The sequence below is a fragment of the Lycorma delicatula genome, chromosome 1 (genome assembly GCF_047948215.1).
Source record: "Lycorma delicatula isolate Av1 chromosome 1, ASM4794821v1, whole genome shotgun sequence".
Taxonomy (NCBI): Eukaryota; Metazoa; Arthropoda; class Insecta; order Hemiptera; family Fulgoridae; genus Lycorma; species Lycorma delicatula.
This window is the reverse complement of record NC_134455.1, coordinates 148,623,181-148,639,182: the sequence shown is the minus strand read 5'-3', so window position 1 is coordinate 148,639,182 and position 16,002 is coordinate 148,623,181.

Genomic DNA, 16,002 nt, shown 5'->3' with positions numbered 1-16,002 from the left:
GTTCATCACTTGGGTAGTGTAGAATGGAGTGCCTCAAGGAAGTGTATTAAGTGCCACCTTATTTTCTATAGCTATCAACAGTATTACTAAATATGTGCAAACGCCTCTTTCATGTTCTTTGTTTGTTGATGATTTTGTTATATATGTTGAATCTCATTCAACAGCCACGGCAGAGAGACTACTACAAAACACTGTAACTCGCCTTGAAGCTTGGTCCAGGGTTACCGGCTTCACATTTACACCTGAGTAGACAAGATGTGTAGTTTTTTCTCGCCTGCAAGACCCCTATATTCCGCAAGTCTTTCTTGGTGAAGAACTAATTGCTATCTCTTTTATCAGATTTTTAGGCTTTTCTAGCCGCCTTATGTGGGTCAAATACATCAAAGAATTGAAACCAAGGTGTTTCAAACTTTTAGATATGCTGCGGGTCCTTAGTAATACCAATTGGTGTGCCGATCGCTCATGTATGTTGCATTTTTACTATTCCTTGGTTTGTTCCCATTTAGATTATGGTTGTGTCGCCTACTCTTCGGCGCGTAATACCGGGCTTAATATGCTAGATTCTGTACATTATGCTTTCCTTCAGCTTGCTACAGGTGCCTTTAGATCAAGCCCTGTCGTGAGCATCCTTGTCGACTGTGATGAGCCATCACTTGGGGATAGTTGGAACCAGATATTAGCATCTTATTTTAGCCACCTTAAGGAACAGCCAAATCACCAGGCTTTAAACGCAGTTCTTGGAAATACTTACTTCCACAGGTATGAGGATCATCCACGTTCTACTGCACCTGAAGGTATTCATAACTGACATTTACTGCACCTTATGAATGTCGACACACCTTCTATTTTTCCTACTTATCCGTGTTCATATCCTCTGTAGACAATTACTCACATACATTTCATGTTTGACCTCGCAAAATACAATAAAGAATCAACGCCACCTATTTTCTTTCAGCAAATATTTCATCATATTCTTTTCAAGGCAAACTCGAACACAGTGGTATACATAGATGGGTCGAAACAGAATGATACAGTCGGCTGCGCATTTATTGTTAATGGCCGAACCTAAATATTTGGTCTACTTGGTATTACAAGTGTCTTTACTGCTGAACTGTACACTGTAATAACAATAACAATTATATATATATGTATTTTTTTATATGAAAAAATATCTGAAGTTATTAATGAAATAAATTTTTGTGTACTCTTCATTTTAAAAAAATATATAAATGTAATTTAATAGGTGTACAAGGAAGTCATGTCCCTGGTTTGAATCCCTCCCGGTCAGGCATGGCTTTTCACATTCTACAAAAATTGTCATTCATCTCATCCTTTGAAGTAATACCTAATGGTGGTCCCGGAGGTAAAAAAAAGAAAGTCATGTGGTGTCAATTTTTGTCATTTACTTCTACTTTTAAAAGTTTACATTTTAGAACCATAATGGGATTGTTATAGAATTTGTTTAAAGATAATTATTAGTAATTTTTATAAAATAGTAATTACTGAAATTTAAGAGCGGACCCACATGGAGAAAAACCAAATAATTTTTCATTTAATAATGTGAAATACATACAGTTAGATAGTATCACAAAATCAAACATCCTGTGCCTTTAAATTAACCGTGTTGCTTGAAATATTATCATTAAATTCTGTTATCACTACTACTACTACTACTCCCTTCTGCTTAATTGCTGCATAATTTAGTAGTCTTAATATTGACAAAATTCCATATTTATTTTTAATATTCAGAATTTTTAAGACCATAGGATAAGTAATAATTTTGAATATCATATAAACTGTAATGATATGACAAATGTGTGGTCATTTTTTAGTTCATTATATATCATGGATTTTATGTTTTTCAAAAGCCATATAACGTAAAATCTTGAGTCTCATTCCAGTTTCAACACACAGTATAGTACAATACAGGATGTAATTCCTTATTGACATAATTGGGAATTGAAATACCAAAACAGCTAAATTTATAAACATTGAATTATCAGTATCTAAAGACACAGGTTGTCTCATTACATTATTCCTGGCCAACGAGAAAAAAATATTGTGTAAGAATTATTTTTTAATTGCAGTGGTGTAAGATAAGGCAAAGTTTTTGCAAAAACATTGAAGAAATTTAAACGTTTCTGTGGAAATTTTACAGAAATAGACAAAGCACATAGTTATCTCAAACTACTGGTTCATACTACAATCAGACTGGCTTAAATCCCTTCTATGCTATTCCAAACCCAAACCCATAAAATGGATGTGGTTTTGATATATGTTTTACCCCAGAAACTTGTATAAAAATGACTTTATGCTAATTAACAGTTGTGAATATTTCAGAGGCAACCTGTCTTTAAATCAAATTGAAGATGAAAATTGCCAGCAAATTAATAATTTGGATTATTCAGAATATTTGTTTCAAAGCAGAGGGAAAGATTTGAATTTAATCAAACCGGAGGAGTTGGTGTACATTTCAGGAAAATCATTTTACAAGAAAATATATTTCCATGGGGATATGTCTTGATTCATGACATTTCTCCCCGCTTCAAGACAGTTGGTATATAGGAATTGTTGCAGACTGTTGATTTATTTAGAATTTCTGGATGGCCTGTTAGATCTCTTTATCCAACAGAATGCACACTGAAATTGTTTTTAAGGATGTTGTTGAGTCAATGCTTACAGAACTGATAATAGCTGCTGTTCTCAAGGCATCCTTAAAAGACACATCTTGCACCATTCTTGATGAAATGGGTTGGAATTTATGTTTTGAACACTAAACTATGTAAATATCCTAAAAGTTAGTCCTGTTGGGGAAACAAATATATATCATGGCATATACAGGCAAATATACATCATGCAAGTGTAAAATTTTTATTAAAATTGGAAGTAGAAAATTAAGTTGTACTGTAATTGCATTGACATAGTGTCTTCTGCTTCACTTAAAAACCTTTAATAGATAAATTGAATACCCCTGTACTTGATAGTACTAAAAATGTATTAAATGTAAATATCTGCTTAAGTTATAAGCTGTCGCTGAATGGCATCTACAGCACGTGGCACTGTATAACCTTGTAGTAGCCCTGAGAAGGGCTAGTGTTGTCATCGATTGCCTTCGATGGCTCATTGTAAGAAAGTTAGCTCTGAGAAGAGCTGTTGGGTCTGGAAGCTGGTCTCTGGTGAAGTCAACTTGGCTGTAGTCAGAGAGTTGTGGCTTGTCCATTGTAATCAGACCAGGCTTCCCCTCAGTGGCAATTGGGTCCTCGCTACAGCGTAGCAGTGATGGACCCAGAGCTCCACAGTATTGGTCGTCTTTCACTGGCAGAGTCAAGGCAGTTCTCCTCAAGCAATCCCATGCTGGCTGGCTCTTGCTGCTGAGTTCACTGACCAGGGTGATAGAAGCCCAGCGAGCTGGAGTGGGAAGGTAGCATCCACGTCCAGTTGGCCGGCCAGGCCTGCTGCTCTGGCAGGGATGTTGGCATCCGCAGGGAGGTCCCGTGTTGAGGCGGCCAACGAACTTTTGTTTTCTTCAATTTTCTTCTTCTTGGTCTTCTCCAAGGTGGTGGTCGACAATGAATTGAAAATTCACTCTCGTGCATGTTTTTTATTGGATCCTGAGAGTGGTGCGGTCGCAGTGCCACTATGGTGTGAGTACTGTGCAGCAGGAGTGACACTTGTACTAGCACATTTGTATACTGTGCTCCTGCTAACATCTGAGCTGCTACTGTTGCTGTCCGCCGATATTAAGTTTGGCATATATGTAGTAACAAGGCATTACAAAGCATATACTACTGCTAAGCTAATATGGTCTCATATTTCTATAGGATAGTGAATTAAATTTTAAGGTATTACATTTTTAAAAGTATCTTGTTCCAAACAGCTGCCAACTACTTCTTTAGAAATTTGATGTTATAATTTTAGTCTACAGTTTATGTAATTGTGGAGAGAGTATGATTCACTCCTGCTTAATGATCAGGAGATTTTTGATAAATGTGATTCCAATTTTCTAGACAACCATGAACCATGTTATTTTCTTTTTAATTTCTGTTGTAAAACTAGTATACAAAAATTATTTTGAAATGAGTGCTTAGGATTGAAGATGGAGACAACCTTTTTAAATGTTTGCTGCTGCCAAAAAAAAGACCTGAAATTTTAAGAGAGTAAAAATAAACCAAATCACAAAATAAAATTCTCAGATTAAGTAAAGAGTTTTTCTACAGTCCTGGCTATATGTTTTGTTTTTCTAATTTTGACTTAATTAGTAGGAAAATCTTGCAACTTGAATGAAAAAACTGTAATTGAATAATTACAGTTTTAAACCATTATATTAATGTGTATATATTCCATTTCAACTCTCCTTTAAAAAAAAATTCAATCGATAGATACCGGAGAGATCCAAAATCTATTTCTTGTTCCCATTCTACCACAATCCAAAGTGGCAATTAACACTTGTTGACTATGTAACCTTAAAAATTAAGTAACCCTAACCTCATAATTTTACACAGGATATAACAGTTGTGTTATACAAAATTGTAACTTATGTAATACAGAATATTATTTAGAAAGACACCATGTACAAAAAAATATTTCCGCAGATACCTATTGGCAGACCCAAATGATAAAAATGTTTTAGCGCTAGAGATTGTAACTTTGCGATCTATTTATTAACAAATACGAGTACCTTTTTTCCATGAAAATGAATTGAATTTTTGTACTATACTTCATGATAACTTCAACTTATACTTTATTTCAATTTACTTATATTTTTTCCTGTTTGGTACAATAAATATAAAAAGCTTTGCTTTTTCCCACAATTGAACAATACTTACAGGAATAAATATAATTTAATTTCATAAAATATATGTATACTTTTAATTTATTTAAACTAGTTGCTAGTGCATTTCAGGAGAATATCCAATTACTGGATATTAGCAACAATCCAAGTCTACATGTGGTTGCAGTTTTAATGATTTATTTTAAGAACAATTTTCTAAAAATATTTTATTAGAAAAAAAGGATAACTTATTTAATTTGCAAATTTTTAAAATTAAGTAGTGTAAGCTATCCAAACTTTCCAACATTATTTGGGAAGAAAACAGTGGCGTGATTGAGGTGGAATTTCTGTGCTACAAGATTTAATAATCATTTCTTTGTCACCTAAACCAAAAAAAAAGAAAGGATAATTGTATATAAATAAAACTTAAACATTTCTAAGAATCTAATCTTAGTTAACCTTATTGACTGGTACATCCCTATCCCGTAGGGGAAGACACCCTCCTTGTGACGCTAACGGTCGCCACACACACACACACACACACACCCTGTTCATAGCCCTGATGGGCTTTAACGGGAGTCGTCTTTCGCCCTCTAACTTTTTACATCTCACATTAATAAGCCAGGCCTCGTTGGGATGCCACCGATGTAAATGCATCGGTGATTTTTAAACTCTGCTTCTGCCTTCGCTGTAGACCTCGTCCGGACATCTTGAATGTCCTACATCGTTGCCCTCGGGGTTTGTGCTTCGGTGAGCTCGCGGAAGCACAAACCCCGCGCCGAGTTCTACTTTTATTGAGCCAATTTCTAGTAAATATCTCGAAATTCAAGGAAAATTAACAACCTACCACCAAAAATGTTCGCAACAACGAAATTTAGACCTAGTTCCCTTAATGAACTCTATTTCAATTCATACCCCTGACAGGTTAATTTATGGACTCCGGTCTGGTCTACAAGGGAGAGGCGGACAGATCTCCTACTCCCACTCTGCTCCATCGCAGAGTCCCGCGTGACATTTACTTTCCTCAACCATCGTCGAGATGCCGCTACACCTCACGGCTGCATGGGATCCATGATCTCGGCAGTACAGTCGCCATCCCGCCGAAAATGTCTTGTGCTCGTTCAAACTGTCCTCGTCAAAACGGCGCTACACCTCACGGCTGCACGGTAACCCATGCCCTCGGCAGTGCAGCCGCCGATTGCTAACATTCAAATAATCACCACAATTTCTATCTAACCGTGGCTCGACGCCAATACGCCCACCTCCGGCCAATCAACTGCCCAGGCGGTCCCTAGCCACTACTCTACTATACCCCTTCAGCCGTCCTGCTCAGGCCGAGGAATCGAAGGAAGCCAGCCACAATAGTCCATTTTCTGCGTGTCTTCCAGTTGACACGCAGATCAAAGAAGTAGTCCACTCTCTCGAGTTCCCTAACAACTCTGGTATGTTCAGCCTCGTACCGCGGACAAACATAAAGGACATGGTCCATAGTGTCATCGATCCTAAAGTCCGGACACAAGGCGGAGTCAACCAAACCAAACTATTCCTAAAGACACCATGTCCCGAAAGGAATTGAGTTTTATATCGATTGGGGGAAACCCAATCGGTATATTAATTAATAATATATTAATTGCTCGCAGCTCCCTAACATTTGGAAGGATACCACGCGTGTATCGACCAGTAGAAGAATCGTTCCATCTAGCTTGCCAAGAGTCAAAACCTTGGTCTTAAATTTCTCGCATACGCCCAGAAGTAAGAAGGCCTTCCTTCTTAGAAATGTACTGCTTGCTACGTTCCGTAGCTAGAATTTCAATGGGTTTAATGCCAGCGGTCACAGAGACTGCCTCTCTTGAGACAGTTCTGTAGCCAACGACAACATCTAACAATAGAAGACGCTGGGCTCGCAAAAGAATGTTCCTACAACATTGGAATTGCAAACGATGAACCCAGACGGGCGCAGCGTACATTATTGAATCACAGACACCTTTGTAAAGAATACGCACGGTGCGATAATTCAACCCCCTATCAGGATGGATGACTCTACGGATACCAAAGAAGGCATCGATGGCCCTCTTTGCAACAAACTGGAAATGCTACTTGAATTGAAGCCTCTCATCAAGAATAACACCCAGATACTTCTGAACGGTAACATACCTAATCGGAAGGCCGTCCATCACAACCCGCGGGTGACGGGTCGTGGCTAGATGAAGCTTCATAGTGGTTTTCTCCGCACTAAAAACCATCTTATGCTGAAGACTTCACAACCTGAATACCTTACATACCTGCATCTCTCTGAGCTCTATCTATGCAAGCGAGTTGCCCTCGACCAGCAGCAACCCATCGTCGGCATAAGCCACGATGCGACAGCCACTGGGTATCCGCAACCGCATGAGAGAGTCGAACTCAACGACCCAGACGAGTGGATGTAAAACGGTGCCCTGCGGATAACCTTTTTACAGGATCTTTCCTACTTCCAAGCCGCCGTCACGAAGGACGATGGTTCTGTCGCTGAAGTAGCTTGAGAGAGTTCTAATCTAATTTAGCGTGCATCCTCGCTGCTGAAGTTGAAAGAAGGCAGAGGGTCACCACAGGTTATTGAAGGCCCAGGATATGTCCAAAAATATGCCAAGCACATATTTGCACTCGCTGGACGAAGCCAGATCCATTACCCTAAGAATTTCGTCCTTTGTACCCTTGCCGGGGCGAAAACCATACTGGTCGTCCATCAGTATATGGTTAGAAGTCGACCTACAATTAATGCGGAGGTACAAGACCTTCTCGAAAACCTTACTTACTACAGACAAGTGCGTCAGAGGATGGTAAGAACTTACAATGGGATTCTTTTCGCCACCTATGAAGAGCAATTTCAACACACCACATTTCCAACACGCTGGGAAATATCCAGCAAAAAGGATCCTATTAAAAACCCTAGTCAAAGGACCAAGAATCACCGGCAACGTACGAACAAGGACCTCCACTGTGATACCATCATATGCGGGGGCTTTATTCCGAGCCAGGCTACAAATTAATTGGCGGACTTCCGCCTCAGTAATCTCGGAAGACAAATTCTCGGAGTGAAAACCAACAACTTCCCTGCGAACATGTCGCTGATACGAGGTTTCACCAACCTCAGTATCATCTGGAAGCAAATCGTTCATCAGAAGAGTAAGGATACGATCTTTGTCTATAACAACTCCATCCTGGGTCGAGAAAGCTGACAGAAGAATGTCTTTTTTCCCCTTATGACCAAGTACTCAATAGAAAACACCCCATGGGTTTTTGTTTCCCTGCTCTTGTACAAATAAGCGCCAGGAATCGCGCTTAGAAGACCTAACCTTGTGAAAATACTCGGTCCTCTCCCGACGATAATCCGCGACCAGAACTGCACTCCGATCAGGATCACCCTCATGCTGTGCGGCTCTCCTGAGTCCGCCCACAGTTCGCTTCATCGCGGTCAAGTCCCGAGTCCACCATTCAGCCACTCCCTCTCGACCAGTGCTTCTGGAAATCGACTGTTCAGCGGTTTCAACTACCGCAGAAGAAATATTCTCTGCTAGGTTGTCTAACGGGACCTCGTCCAAACTTCGAGCAAAAACTCGCAGCCTGCCGCAAGAATATTTAAAAACCTTGGCCAATCCGCACGGCTGTACAGGAAGCGTCCCTGCTGAACAAGAAAGTTCCCCCTAAAGACGTCACGCAGCCCACCTAGCAATTCAAAAACTATTAGCCGATGATCACTCTCGCAATCATCAACAGACCAGTTAAGAATCCTACCAAGGGTATCCTTACCCATGGTAACATCGATGTTGGTACCATGGAAAGCCCTCCGCAAACCAACTGCACTAGCGAAGGTAGACAATTCGCTGGCTACATTAGACACCAAAATGATTCTGCGCGATGAAACCTTCGATCAATTTGCAGCCATCATCTGTGATCCCACTGTGCCAAAGAGGCGATTTGGCATTCGCATCAACTCCTATAAGAATAGGATGACCCGCTACCAATCTAACAATCCTATCCCATCTTTCCAACTGCTGTGCAGTGGGATCCCTGTACTGAAATTACGAACTAACAACAACCAGGTCCAGACCATCCACGGTAAGCTTCACAACGAAGTGATGCTGTCAGAGGCCTGCCGTATGAAGACGCTATCTAAAGACTTTCGGCACAGTACGGCGGAATTGCTGTCACCAACGAAAAACTTCTTCCAACCTGGAAAACCAGGTATATCACCCCTGACCACGTGCCGGTATTTGCAGAAGAACAACATCGAGGCTCCGTCTCTTGACAACTTTACCTAACTTAACTTGAACTGCATAGGTATCCTGGGCATTTAGCTGACTGAACCTAACCATCAACGGAGTTGAAATAAATCTCAACTGCCCTTGTAACAATCACACTCCTTGCTATTCACGGAGTGCCTATGACTCTTACGCAACCTCTTACAGTTGATGGAAGTTGGAGCCTCTTTTTTCTGCGGACAATCATCACGCTTGTGGCCCTCTTCACCACAACGCGCTCAAACCGACGCATACTTACGTAATTTGGCCCTATGGCCGAGTGACAACATTTGAAACATCGCTGCACGCAAGGTATTCCTTGACGCGACAGGATGCGAAATGCAGGAAAATTCTACCCTCAGACAAGAATTTCTGGAAGAGACCAGCGCCTGATACAAAAACCCCATGATACCCAGCGGCATCACGCTTTCCTGTTTTGACGACTAACCTACACTCCTTTTTGAAGGTAAAAGGTACTTCTTTTTTCTCGTCCAAGTTCTGCTCCCACATCAAGATCAGAACCTCCTTATCGGAGAGCCCGCGGTCAATGTCATAGACTATGACATGGGGCCTACGACCTCGCTTGGGGTCTACCTTGACCTCAAGCTTTTGCACTGCAGGAGAGTGCTTGGTGACCTGGACCGTCTCCTTGTTGCCGGCAACCACAACTAGACCCTTCTCTTTTATATCCCTAATACGCGGGCCCTTCCGGCTGTCATGAAGGTCAGCCTGGAAGTCCTTTTTCAAGTCAGAACTTGTCTTAGTCAATCCCTCTGCCTTGTTGACGAACAATACCTCTGGTTTTTAGCCTGGCTGATCTCTCTTTGGCCGCAAACAACCTCATAGCATCTGGGCATTGCTGGAGCAGGAACTGGTCTCTGAACCACTTTGACCTCCTTGGTCTTGGAGACCAAAGTCTCACAGCTTTTCACCACAGTGGAGAAGGTCTCTTGAATTATTAGCAAACAAGGAGGTGTTGTCTTCCTCGCACCTAAATCAATGCTGCCGGGTAAAACCAAGAAATCAATGAGCTAGTCCAGGTCCCCTGAACTGACTTGGCCAGTGGGGCAGAACTGCCAGGTCTGCCTACCGCTTTCTTAAATGTCTCTACTGCAGGGTTTGACTTACCTCAGGCAGGTGTCCCTGTATCCATTTCCGAAGCCTCATCCTCTGACGAGGTCGTAGGAACAGGTCCGGTTTTCTCTTTCGCCTGGACTTCCTGACTTCTACGAATTCAGACATGGCTGGAGATTCCCAGCCTGACATCAACGAGACGCTCGCTGTCTTCTTCCTACTTGAAAAGTTGGGCAAGCCCACTGGCATGACTAATACCCACAGCGAGCTACGAGCAGCTGGGACCTTCTGAGTGACAGAGAGTGACTCTCTGTCACTCTTTGTCCCCCTTGGCCGTTACTGGAATGATTCGAAAACCACAGAGTATGGCCTTCATTCTGAAAAGAATGCAAGCAGGACTAGGGAATATTCCTTTGCTCGTTAACAATTACTTACGACCAGGAGTCATTGCCACCTTTAAGCTGCAATGAGGCAGGTACGCGTTGATAAATTAGCACCTTGAAACCACTGCAAAAAGTGGAAATGACACGTCTTAAAATCAGTGCTAACTGTGATAACAGCTTAAATCCAAAAAAATCCTGACACTGCTGGAGGATACACACACAACCAGACAGCCCGAAAATAGATGAAACAAAAAAAACAGCTTACAGACCTCTGGATGCACTCAAGGAGACCAGAGATATTAACTTGTACAATAAATAAACAAAAACATTTCATTCTTTGATGTCTGAAGTGTTGGGGATAAAGATAAAATAATCAAGGCATTGGTTTCAATGTCAGCCAACCTACTAATCTAAGTGTAATTCTAATTTGTAGATGCTGTAATTAGTTGTCAAATAAAGCATGTGTATTTTTAAGTAGTTTATTTTCAGGTTGTTAATGAATTGATTCTCTATATCTACATACTTCTTTCTAATTACACCCATAGAGTGTTATCATCTGCTGATTAATTTTTTTCATTCACTTAATAATTTCTGTTTCGTTTATCATACTACTCTTTGAAACAGAATGATCCAACAATTTTATAAATAACATTATTATACAATAAAAATATACAATTAGATTTTAGATTTAAAAATAATAACCATGTTACACATTAACAGAGAGGCTCTGAGGAAGGTACAGTGTTAAAAGAATTGATAAACTAACTGTTTCAACCTTCAAAAATTTATTGATTCCATAAAAAGTGATTTTATATGACTACTGGTGAATCAGGGAACGCCTATTCCTTACATTACATGTATAGACGATGTCACTGAGAACATGAACTTTCATTTATTTTAATTTGAATCAGAGTGTAATAGATATATAAGTTAACAATTGTTATAAGTTGTTTGAAAAAAATTAACATATTCTTTTATATTTTTATTAAGCACAATAACTCACTTTTGAAGTTCACTATCTCTTTTACATGTGAAGAACATCCCCATGCATATGCTGTAATTAACACAAGAGAGTTTGTAATAGCTCTTATACAATGAAAAAATACTATGTTTCAAATGTAATACATGATTTTAGTATAATAAGAAGAGATTGGAGGACTACTAGCTACTTAATTGGCTGATGTGAAACTTCTAAAGAATGAGATCAAGGTAAAAAAACCACAAATCGTACCTCGCTTATATTATTTTGTACCTCTCCTAACCTAAATGGATACTTTGTTTTACCCTCATTTAGCAAAACCCCATTCATACTAAACCACTCCCTTAAACTGCGGATATGTTGTACCTTGTTCAGCTCCTCCAAATGTGAGCAGACTTGTCATCACCATAAATATTAGTTCTTGAGACAAATGCAGAGGGCAGGTAATTAATCACTGCTACTAAAAGAATCTGACCCATGTCAACCTGTGGAACTTCATATCATATCTAATGCTATTTACTAATAAACATGTTCCATAACTCTAACAATCTGTCTTCTATCAGTAATGTGCAACAACTATATTGAATGATGTTACTAGCATGTAAATATGAAAAATATTTCTTCAGAATATAGTCATATGGAACCGAATCAAAAGTTTTAGTTAAATCATGCGTTGTCTTATATAATGCTTACCTTCAAAGTCATTAATAATAAATTTTGCAGTATAGGTATACTCCTTTAATCATCAATTTTTCTGGACAGAATTTATAGATTGAGAATTGGAGAAGAAATTAATTGAAAAATTTCTTCTCCAAAAAAAACTATCACTTTACCTTAGTTAGCATGAGAATCTGCTTGTGTATTGTTAGCTAGCTGCCAAAGAACAACCCTACTTTCATATTGGCATAATTTTAGCTAATTTTAAAGTTTCAGAAACTTTACCCATTATTCAATAGCTTGATTTAGCACATAAATTGATAAAAAATAATTTGAAATGTATAAATATTCAAGAAGTTGAAACTGACAGATCCATTAATGTAAGGTAAAGTAATAAACTAATTGGTCCTCTCTTAAAATTTCTTAATTAAATTCTTTGTTAACTTGAGGTTGGGTCTTCATCTATCAGGAATAAAAGACAGGATATCTCTTTTATTACCTTCATTTTTAACTATGTTATATTATAAGTGGTTTGGTCCTACAACAATTGGGAGCAAAAATATGTGTTCATCATAAAGGTTTGTTTAAAGTTTTGCAAATGATAAGTGATATAACACAGTCTTAGCTAACACAATCTACTTTTTTTAAATAAAAATTTATTGATTAAATTTGGATTATTTTCACAAAATTTTAGTTTCACTTTGCAATGCTTACTGTTTTTGTTTTGTTATTTGTACAAATAGCTTTATCTCCTCACATAAACTTAAATCTCTTGTTGCTAATATTATATCACATATATTTATATATATGTGATATATATTATATATATGTGATATATATATCCTAGTATGACAACCATACTACTTAGTATGGTTGTCATACTAGGAATCAAATCAGTGATTATTTCATTATTACAGTCTGATTATCTAAAGGTAGATGCAGGTACACCAGAGACTAAACCTCTAACTATAAGACCTCTCTTATGTTATTGTATCAAATATAGATGAGTATTTTGTTCTTGTAAATATGAATTTAAAATGGGATAAACTGGATCAGCTTAGACAGTTCTCAAAACTTGGGTAAAATATTGGAAGTTCATGAAGCGAAAGTGGTTGTACATGGTGCAGGAAAGAAGTTAAAATAAACTAAATAAATATAATGTTTCAAAACTTCAGACTACTAATAAAATAAATAATTAGTAATATATTTAAAAATTAAACCTATTCACCAAACGAATGAATTTGTTTCGTAATGTCATAACTGTTTATGATCAACTAAATAATTTCCAGTTTAAAAGTAATGTTTGCAGTAGATAACAATGGAAACTGGAATTTAACCCTTCTATGTTATACTACTTAAATATATTATTGTCAGAACAATAAAGGTGTATTAGTAACTTATATAAAATAGTGTTAGATACAATAGTCTAAAAAAAAAAAATCTGTATCAATCTAGTATCAACTAGGTATATCAACCCTCAAGTAAAGCTATTTATTATGTTAATTTTGAACTCTGCTAGAAAAACAGGGTAAAATTTAACTAATGATGATGCCAATAATTGATTTGTACTATTTCTTGTTGTTAGGAAACAATGTGTAAAGATAAAATGTAAGAAAGTAGTTAGAAGTTAGCAATCCCAATTTATCAAAAAGTTAGTTGCTGCACTGCTTACAATACTATGCCCAATATTTGGAGGTGGAGGAACTCCATATATGGGCGCCTAAGCAGTGTTGAGCTTGCTAACAGGTTCTGCAGGATGTTAATAAAGTGTGTATATATACCTGTGCACTACCCAGTAAATCTCCACCCCTAACAACCCTTCTCCCTGATATAGCTAGTAGAGCATTACTTCAGGTGGAGGGGGGGTTAAGGCCCCCACACACACAATTGGTCACTACAAGGAAACATCAAAGCCATGTAATCATGTGCATCACAAAACACAGCACATCACAAAAGGATATAAAACACAGTTCCAACCAAACACAGCACTCCCACAGGTACATGAGACCTCCTCATACACAGACACAGACATTGCAAGAACTCAAGTGGAGAGAAGCACCAAACACGAAAGGCACTCTCAAAAGAGGCACCCATCAACAACACATGCACTCAACGCACATACTTACCCATAACAGCCATCAGTCGTTGCTTCAATAATGAGGCCAACACGCTCAGCCACCGGGAATAGAGTGTTCATGGCCTCAACCCAACAAGGCAATTCCCGCATACTTGCAGGAGCCCCCCAGGCACTCAGCCACAGACCTGTCCAGTCCGGCACCCCTGATGTCTTCTTCTCTGCCGGAACTCCTCCCATGGATGAAGCTTGTCTGTCACCTTCCTAGCATATTGATCCACCACAGTGCAATCTTCCTCTCCACTCATTAATATTCACTGAGTGTCTTCTGGCTTGAACATATTTCCATAGCCCAGTGTATAAGATACCCTGGGCTATGGAAATATGTTCCATAATAACAACTTTTGCTCTTCCCTGAAACATGGACATCTGAAGTAGACATGCAGGGTGCTTTCCACACTCCGGACAGAGGTCAGTGTGGTCTAGACCGAATCGGAATAGGTATCCCTAAATCCGCCATGGCCTGCCAGAAACTGAGTGAGACTGTAACCCAGTGAGCCATACAATCTCCTATACCAACCCTCAATGACCAGATGAGCCAGTTTGTCCACCATCCATTCATGGACCAGTCCCGTTGCTCCTGCCATTCATCCATTAGCTCTTCTTCCATGCCTTTGGCTAGCCGTTTTTTACCCACAGGTGACAAAGTCATCCCCTGTTCCCTCAATCTCCTCCGCAATGATATCATAAGGTCGACTAGGAGGTGACCTGCTAAAATCTCTGCAGCCTCTTTAGATACTGTTCGGTATGCCAATATTATTGTGAGGCAGCACCTCCTGTGCAACACCTCCATCTGCCACGGTATCTGGCATACCTAACTGCACCTGCCCACAGCTCCACACCGTACAGCAGGGTGTACACCACCCTAGCCAGTAGTTTCTCACACTGCTGCGTCGACCCACCAGTGTTTGGAAGTAGGCCAGCGATCAATCTCATCATCTACTCAGCCTTGCCGCAAGCTTCTATAGTGTGTACACAGAGTCTGAGCCTTGAGTCTATCCAGACTCCAAGATATTTAATTGCCGGCCGGGAGGCAATTAAGTACTCTGTACTTTCTGGGTCCAGCATCATCCCTGCATCAAGTCTGGGCCAAGTCGTCAGCATTTTAACCTATCGCAGCAGAGCTACCTGAAATACGCCATCATAGGCAAGGTTTCAAAGGGTCAGTCCAAGGACCAACCCTGAGAAACCCCCCCTGTTAAGTGTCCTTTCCACCAATCTATCCTGTACACAGCAATCTGCATCCAGCAAGATACGAGTGCACCATCTCCTGTAAATACCGTGGACCTCCATATTTCTCCAATGATTCAATTATAGCAGCATATAACACTATGTTCAATACTATGTGCAGCTTGTTTAAAGGTAAAATGATATATATTAGTACTTATCAGTGATTAAAAAAATCAAGTAATACTTAATGGAGATGATACAACATTGATAGAGTTCAATGCTAAAATTGTTAAAAGATATTTGCTTCCATATAAATACATTCTGCTATTCAACATCTCACTTGGTGTAATTTAATGATTTTACTAATTTCATAAGCTTCAAAAGGTGATAAAGCAAACAAGAAAATAATATTAATGCCATGATACTAGGTGCAATACTACTAAAGAACAATCATCACTGTAGAAGTTTTTACTAAATTGTAAACTCTGTTGTAAAGACCATGTAAATCATATTTGCAAAAAAAATAAGTTCATGTCTATATATATATATATATA